Source organism: Equus asinus, unplaced genomic scaffold, assembly GCF_041296235.1.
Source record: "Equus asinus isolate D_3611 breed Donkey unplaced genomic scaffold, EquAss-T2T_v2 contig_816, whole genome shotgun sequence".
NCBI lineage: Eukaryota > Metazoa > Chordata > Mammalia > Perissodactyla > Equidae > Equus > Equus asinus.
The window spans coordinates 2,945,266-2,953,080 of record NW_027225534.1 but is presented as its reverse complement, the minus strand read 5'-3'; positions in this window follow the sequence as shown (position 1 = coordinate 2,953,080).

Here is a 7,815-nt window from a genome sequence, read left to right as displayed (position 1 = left end):
GGCCACCAACAAACTGCGTTTCACAGGCCTTGGTAAGAGATGTTCCCGGTAGGCTGTAAGAGCACTGGGCAACGCCAGATGTTTCTTAGCTTCCCGAAGAGCTGGAAGCAAGATGCTTTGGGGCCTCTCTGCCCCTTTGCAAACAAGGCGGCCCTTTGGGCCAGGCAGCTCTAGGCCAATGAAGCACACCCAGAGCAGAAGTTCTACTTCAGCTAGATCAGGCCACCAACAAAGTGCGTTTCACAGGCCTTGGTAAGAGATTTTCTCTCAGGCTGTAAGAGCACTGGGCAGAGCCAGTTGTTTCTTAGCTTCCCGAAGAGCTGGAAGCAAGATGCTTTGGGGGCTCCCTGCCCCTTTGCCAACAAGGCCGACCTTTGGGCCTTTCAGCTCTAGGCCAATGGAGCACACCCAGAGCAGAAGTTCTACCTCAGCCAGATAAGGCCTGCGAAGAAACTGCGTTTCAAAGGCTTTGGTAAGAGATGTTCCCGGTACTCTGTCAGAGCACTGGGCAGAGACAGTTGTCTCTTAGCTTCCCAATGAGCTGGAAGCAAGATGCTTTGGGGCCTCTCTGCCCCTTTGCAAACAAGGCATCCCTTTGGGCCTTTCAGCTCTAGGGCAATGGAGCACACCCAGAGCAGAAGTTCTACCTCAGCCAGATCAGGCCTGCCAAGAAACTGCTTTTCACAGGCCTTCGTAAGAGGTGTTCCCGGAAGGCTGTAAGAGTACCTGGCAGAGCGAGTTGTTTCTTAGCTTCAAAAACAGCTGGAAGCAACATGATTTGGGGCCTCTCTCCCCCTTTGGAAACAAAGCAGCCTTTGTGCCTGGCAGCTCTAGGCCAAAGTAGCACACCCAGAGCACAAGTTCTACCTCAGCCAGAAAAGGCCTGTCAAGAAGCTGCGTTTCACAGGCCTTTGTATGTGACGTTCCCGGTTGGCTTTGAGAGCACTGTGCAGAGCCAGTTGTTTTAGCTTCCCAGAGAGCAGGAAGCAAGATGCTTTGGGGCCTCTCTCACACTTTGGAAATAAAGGCAGCCCTTTGGGCCTGGCAGCCCTAGGCCAATGGAGTACACCCAGAGCAGAAGTTCTACCTCAGCCAGATCAGGCCTTCCAAGAAACTGCGTCTCACAGGCCTGTCTCTGTCACGTTGCCGGTAGGCTGTGAGAGCACTGTGCAGAGCCAGTTGTTTCTTAGCTTCCCAAAGATTTGGAAGCAAGATACTTTGGGGACTCTCAGCCCCTTTGGAAACAAGGCGGCCCTTTGGGCCTGGCAGCTCTAGGCCAAAGTAGCACGCCCAGAGCAGGAGTTCTACTTCAGCCAGATCAGGCCTGCCAAGAAACTGCGTTTCACAGGCCTTGGTAAGAGATGTTCCCGGTAGGCTGTAAGAGCACTGGGCAGAGCCAGTTGTTTCTTACCTTCCTGAAAAGCTGGAAGCAAGACGCTTGGGACCCCTCTGCCCGTTTGGGAACAAGGCAGCCTTTTGGGTCGGGAAGCTCTAGGCCAATGGAGCACACGCAGAGCAGGAGTTCTACTTCAGCCTGATCAGGCCTGCAAAGAAACAGCGTTTGACAGGCCTTGGTAAGAGATGTTCCCGGTAGGTGTAAGAGCACTGGGCAGAGCCAGTTGTTTCTTAGCTTCGCAAAGACCGGGAAGCAAGATGCTTTGGGCCTCTCTGCCCCTTGGAAACAGGGCAGCACTTGGGGCCTGGCAGCTCTAGGGCAATGGAGCACACCCAGAGCCGGAGTTCTACTTCAGCCAGATGAGGCCTGCCAAGAAACTGCGTTTCACAGGCCTTTCAAAGACATGTTCCCGGTAGGCTGTAAGAGCACGGGGCAGAGCGAGTTGGTTCTTAGCTTGCCAGAGAGCTGGAAGCAAGAGGCTTTGGGGCCTCTCTGCCCCTTTGGAAACAAGGCAGCACCTTGGGCCTGGCAGCTCTAGGGCAATGGAGCACACCCAGAGCAGAAGTTCTACTTCAGCCAAATCAGGCCTGCCAGGAAACGGCGTTTCACAGGCCTTGGTAAGAGATGTTCCCGGTAGGCTGTAAGAGCACTGGGCAACGCCAGATGTTTCTTAGCTTCCCGAAGAGCTGGAAGCAAGATGCTTTGGTGCCACTCTCTCACTTTGGAATCAAGGCAGCCCTTTGGGGCAGGTAGCTCCAGGCCAGTGGAGCACACCCAGAGCAGAAGTTCTACTTCGGCCGGTTCAGGCCACCAACAAACTGCGTTTCACAGGCCTTGGTAAGAGATGTTCCCGGTAGGCTGTAAGAGCACTGGGCAACGCCAGATGTTTCTTAGCTTCCCGAAGAGCTGGAAGCAAGATGCTTTGGGGCCTCTCTGCCCCTTTGCAAACAAGGCGGCCCTTTGGGCCAGGCAGCTCTAGGCCAATGAAGCACACCCAGAGCAGAAGTTCTACTTCAGCTAGATCAGGCCACCAACAAAGTGCGTTTCACAGGCCTTGGTAAGAGATTTTCTCTCAGGCTGTAAGAGCACTGGGCAGAGCCAGTTGTTTCTTAGCTTCCCGAAGAGCTGGAAGCAAGATGCTTTGGGGGCTCCCTGCCCCTTTGCCAACAAGGCCGACCTTTGGGCCTTTCAGCTCTAGGCCAATGGAGCACACCCAGAGCAGAAGTTCTACCTCAGCCAGATAAGGCCTGCCAAGAAACTGCGTTTCAAAGGCTTTGGTAAGAGATGTTCCCGGTACTCTGTCAGAGCACTGGGCAGAGACAGTTGTCTCTTAGCTTCCCAATGAGCTGGAAGCAAGATGCTTTGGGGCCTCTCTGCCCCTTTGCAAACAAGGCATCCCTTTGGGCCTTTCAGCTCTAGGGCAATGGAGCACACCCAGAGCAGAAGTTCTACCTCAGCCAGATCAGGCCTGCCAAGAAACTGCTTTTCACAGGCCTTCGTAAGAGGTGTTCCCGGAAGGCTGTAAGAGTACCTGGCAGAGCGAGTTGTTTCTTAGCTTCAAAAACAGCTGGAAGCAACATGATTTGGGGCCTCTCTCCCCCTTTGGAAACAAAGCAGCCTTTGTGCCTGGCAGCTCTAGGCCAAAGTAGCACACCCAGAGCACAAGTTCTACCTCAGCCAGAAAAGGCCTGTCAAGAAGCTGCGTTTCACAGGCCTTTGTATGTGACGTTCCCGGTTGGCTTTGAGAGCACTGTGCAGAGCCAGTTGTTTTAGCTTCCCAGAGAGCAGGAAGCAAGATGCTTTGGGGCCTCTCTCACACTTTGGAAATAAAGGCAGCCCTTTGGGCCTGGCAGCCCTAGGCCAATGGAGTACACCCAGAGCAGAAGTTCTACCTCAGCCAGATCAGGCCTTCCAAGAAACTGCGTCTCACAGGCCTGTCTCTGTCACGTTGCCGGTAGGCTGTGAGAGCACTGTGCAGAGCCAGTTGTTTCTTAGCTTCCCAAAGATTTGGAAGCAAGATACTTTGGGGACTCTCAGCCCCTTTGGAAACAAGGCGGCCCTTTGGGCCTGGCAGCTCTAGGCCAAAGTAGCACGCCCAGAGCAGGAGTTCTACTTCAGCCAGATCAGGCCTGCCAAGAAACTGCGTTTCACAGGCCTTGGTAAGAGATGTTCCCGGTAGGCTGTAAGAGCACTGGGCAGAGCCAGTTGTTTCTTACCTTCCTGAAAAGCTGGAAGCAAGACGCTTGGGACCCCTCTGCCCGTTTGGGAACAAGGCAGCCTTTTGGGTCGGGAAGCTCTAGGCCAATGGAGCACACGCAGAGCAGGAGTTCTACTTCAGCCTGATCAGGCCTGCAAAGAAACAGCGTTTGACAGGCCTTGGTAAGAGATGTTCCCGGTAGGTGTAAGAGCACTGGGCAGAGCCAGTTGTTTCTTAGCTTCGCAAAGACCGGGAAGCAAGATGCTTTGGGCCTCTCTGCCCCTTGGAAACAGGGCAGCACTTGGGGCCTGGCAGCTCTAGGGCAATGGAGCACACCCAGAGCCGGAGTTCTACTTCAGCCAGATGAGGCCTGCCAAGAAACTGCGTTTCACAGGCCTTTCAAAGACATGTTCCCGGTAGGCTGTAAGAGCACGGGGCAGAGCGAGTTGGTTCTTAGCTTGCCAGAGAGCTGGAAGCAAGAGGCTTTGGGGCCTCTCTGCCCCTTTGGAAACAAGGCAGCACCTTGGGCCTGGCAGCTCTAGGGCAATGGAGCACACCCAGAGCAGAAGTTCTACTTCAGCCAAATCAGGCCTGCCAGGAAACGGCGTTTCACAGGCCTTGGTAAGAGATGTTCCCGGTAGGCTGTAAGAGCACTGGGCAACGCCAGATGTTTCTTAGCTTCCCGAAGAGCTGGAAGCAAGATGCTTTGGTGCCACTCTCTCACTTTGGAATCAAGGCAGCCCTTTGGGGCAGGTAGCTCCAGGCCAGTGGAGCACACCCAGAGCAGAAGTTCTACTTCGGCCGGTTCAGGCCACCAACAAACTGCGTTTCACAGGCCTTGGTAAGAGATGTTCCCGGTAGGCTGTAAGAGCACTGGGCAACGCCAGATGTTTCTTAGCTTCCCGAAGAGCTGGAAGCAAGATGCTTTGGGGCCTCTCTGCCCCTTTGCAAACAAGGCGGCCCTTTGGGCCAGGCAGCTCTAGGCCAATGGAGCACACCCAGAGCAGAAGTTCTACTTCAGCTAGATCAGGCCACCAACAAAGTGCGTTTCACAGGCCTTGGTAAGAGATTTTCTCTCAGGCTGTAAGAGCACTGGGCAGAGCCAGTTGTTTCTTAGCTTCCCGAAGAGCTGGAAGCAAGATGCTTTGGGGGCTCCCTGCCCCTTTGCCAACAAGGCCGACCTTTGGGCCTTTCAGCTCTAGGCCAATGGAGCACACCCAGAGCAGAAGTTCTACCTCAGCCAGATAAGGCCTGCGAAGAAACTGCGTTTCAAAGGCTTTGGTAAGAGATGTTCCCGGTACTCTGTCAGAGCACTGGGCAGAGACAGTTGTCTCTTAGCTTCCCAATGAGCTGGAAGCAAGATGCTTTGGGGCCTCTCTGCCCCTTTGCAAACAAGGCATCCCTTTGGGCCTTTCAGCTCTAGGGCAATGGAGCACACCCAGAGCAGAAGTTCTACCTCAGCCAGATCAGGCCTGCCAAGAAACTGCTTTTCACAGGCCTTCGTAAGAGGTGTTCCCGGAAGGCTGTAAGAGTACCTGGCAGAGCGAGTTGTTTCTTAGCTTCAAAAACAGCTGGAAGCAACATGATTTGGGGCCTCTCTCCCCCTTTGGAAACAAAGCAGCCTTTGTGCCTGGCAGCTCTAGGCCAAAGTAGCACACCCAGAGCACAAGTTCTACCTCAGCCAGAAAAGGCCTGTCAAGAAGCTGCGTTTCACAGGCCTTTGTATGTGACGTTCCCGGTTGGCTTTGAGAGCACTGTGCAGAGCCAGTTGTTTTAGCTTCCCAGAGAGCAGGAAGCAAGATGCTTTGGGGCCTCTCTCACACTTTGGAAATAAAGGCAGCCCTTTGGGCCTGGCAGCCCTAGGCCAATGGAGTACACCCAGAGCAGAAGTTCTACCTCAGCCAGATCAGGCCTTCCAAGAAACTGCGTCTCACAGGCCTTTCTCTGTCACGTTGCCGGTAGGCTGTGAGAGCACTGTGCAGAGCCAGTTGTTTCTTAGCTTCCCAAAGATTTGGAAGCAAGATACTTTGGGGACTCTCAGCCCCTTTGGAAACAAGGCGGCCCTTTGGGCCTGGCAGCTCTAGGCCAAAGTAGCACGCCCAGAGCAGGAGTTCTACTTCAGCCAGATCAGGCCTGCCAAGAAACTGCGTTTCACAGGCCTTGGTAAGAGATGTTCCCGGTAGGCTGTAAGAGCACTGGGCAGAGCCAGTTGTTTCTTACCTTCCTGAAAAGCTGGAAGCAAGACGCTTGGGACCCCTCTGCCCGTTTGGGAACAAGGCAGCCTTTTGGGTCGGGAAGCTCTAGGCCAATGGAGCACACGCAGAGCAGGAGTTCTACTTCAGCCTGATCAGGCCTGCAAAGAAACAGCGTTTGACAGGCCTTGGTAAGAGATGTTCCCGGTAGGTGTAAGAGCACTGGGCAGAGCCAGTTGTTTCTTAGCTTCGCAAAGACCGGGAAGCAAGATGCTTTGGGCCTCTCTGCCCCTTGGAAACAGGGCAGCACTTGGGGCCTGGCAGCTCTAGGGCAATGGAGCACACCCAGAGCCGGAGTTCTACTTCAGCCAGATGAGGCCTGCCAAGAAACTGCGTTTCACAGGCCTTTCAAAGACATGTTCCCGGTAGGCTGTAAGAGCACGGGGCAGAGCGAGTTGGTTCTTAGCTTGCCAGAGAGCTGGAAGCAAGAGGCTTTGGGGCCTCTCTGCCCCTTTGGAAACAAGGCAGCACCTTGGGCCTGGCAGCTCTAGGGCAATGGAGCACACCCAGAGCAGAAGTTCTACTTCAGCCAAATCAGGCCTGCCAGGAAACGGCGTTTCACAGGCCTTGGTAAGAGATGTTCCCGGTAGGCTGTAAGAGCACTGGGCAACGCCAGATGTTTCTTAGCTTCCCGAAGAGCTGGAAGCAAGATGCTTTGGTGCCACTCTCTCACTTTGGAATCAAGGCAGCCCTTTGGGGCAGGTAGCTCCAGGCCAGTGGAGCACACCCAGAGCAGAAGTTCTACTTCGGCCGGTTCAGGCCACCAACAAACTGCGTTTCACAGGCCTTGGTAAGAGATGTTCCCGGTAGGCTGTAAGAGCACTGGGCAACGCCAGATGTTTCTTAGCTTCCCGAAGAGCTGGAAGCAAGATGCTTTGGGGCCTCTCTGCCCCTTTGCAAACAAGGCGGCCCTTTGGGCCAGGCAGCTCTAGGCCAATGGAGCACACCCAGAGCAGAAGTTCTACTTCAGCTAGATCAGGCCACCAACAAAGTGCGTTTCACAGGCCTTGGTAAGAGATTTTCTCTCAGGCTGTAAGAGCACTGGGCAGAGCCAGTTGTTTCTTAGCTTCCCGAAGAGCTGGAAGCAAGATGCTTTGGGGGCTCCCTGCCCCTTTGCCAACAAGGCCGACCTTTGGGCCTTTCAGCTCTAGGCCAATGGAGCACACCCAGAGCAGAAGTTCTACCTCAGCCAGATAAGGCCTGCGAAGAAACTGCGTTTCAAAGGCTTTGGTAAGAGATGTTCCCGGTACTCTGTCAGAGCACTGGGCAGAGACAGTTGTCTCTTAGCTTCCCAATGAGCTGGAAGCAAGATGCTTTGGGGCCTCTCTGCCCCTTTGCAAACAAGGCATCCCTTTGGGCCTTTCAGCTCTAGGGCAATGGAGCACACCCAGAGCAGAAGTTCTACCTCAGCCAGATCAGGCCTGCCAAGAAACTGCTTTTCACAGGCCTTCGTAAGAGGTGTTCCCGGAAGGCTGTAAGAGTACCTGGCAGAGCGAGTTGTTTCTTAGCTTCAAAAACAGCTGGAAGCAACATGATTTGGGGCCTCTCTCCCCCTTTGGAAACAAAGCAGCCTTTGTGCCTGGCAGCTCTAGGCCAAAGTAGCACACCCAGAGCACAAGTTCTACCTCAGCCAGAAAAGGCCTGTCAAGAAGCTGCGTTTCACAGGCCTTTGTATGTGACGTTCCCGGTTGGCTTTGAGAGCACTGTGCAGAGCCAGTTGTTTTAGCTTCCCAGAGAGCAGGAAGCAAGATGCTTTGGGGCCTCTCTCACACTTTGGAAATAAAGGCAGCCCTTTGGGCCTGGCAGCCCTAGGCCAATGGAGTACACCCAGAGCAGAAGTTCTACCTCAGCCAGATCAGGCCTTCCAAGAAACTGCGTCTCACAGGCCTTTCTCTGTCACGTTGCCGGTAGGCTGTGAGAGCACTGTGCAGAGCCAGTTGTTTCTTAGCTTCCCAAAGATTTGGAAGCAA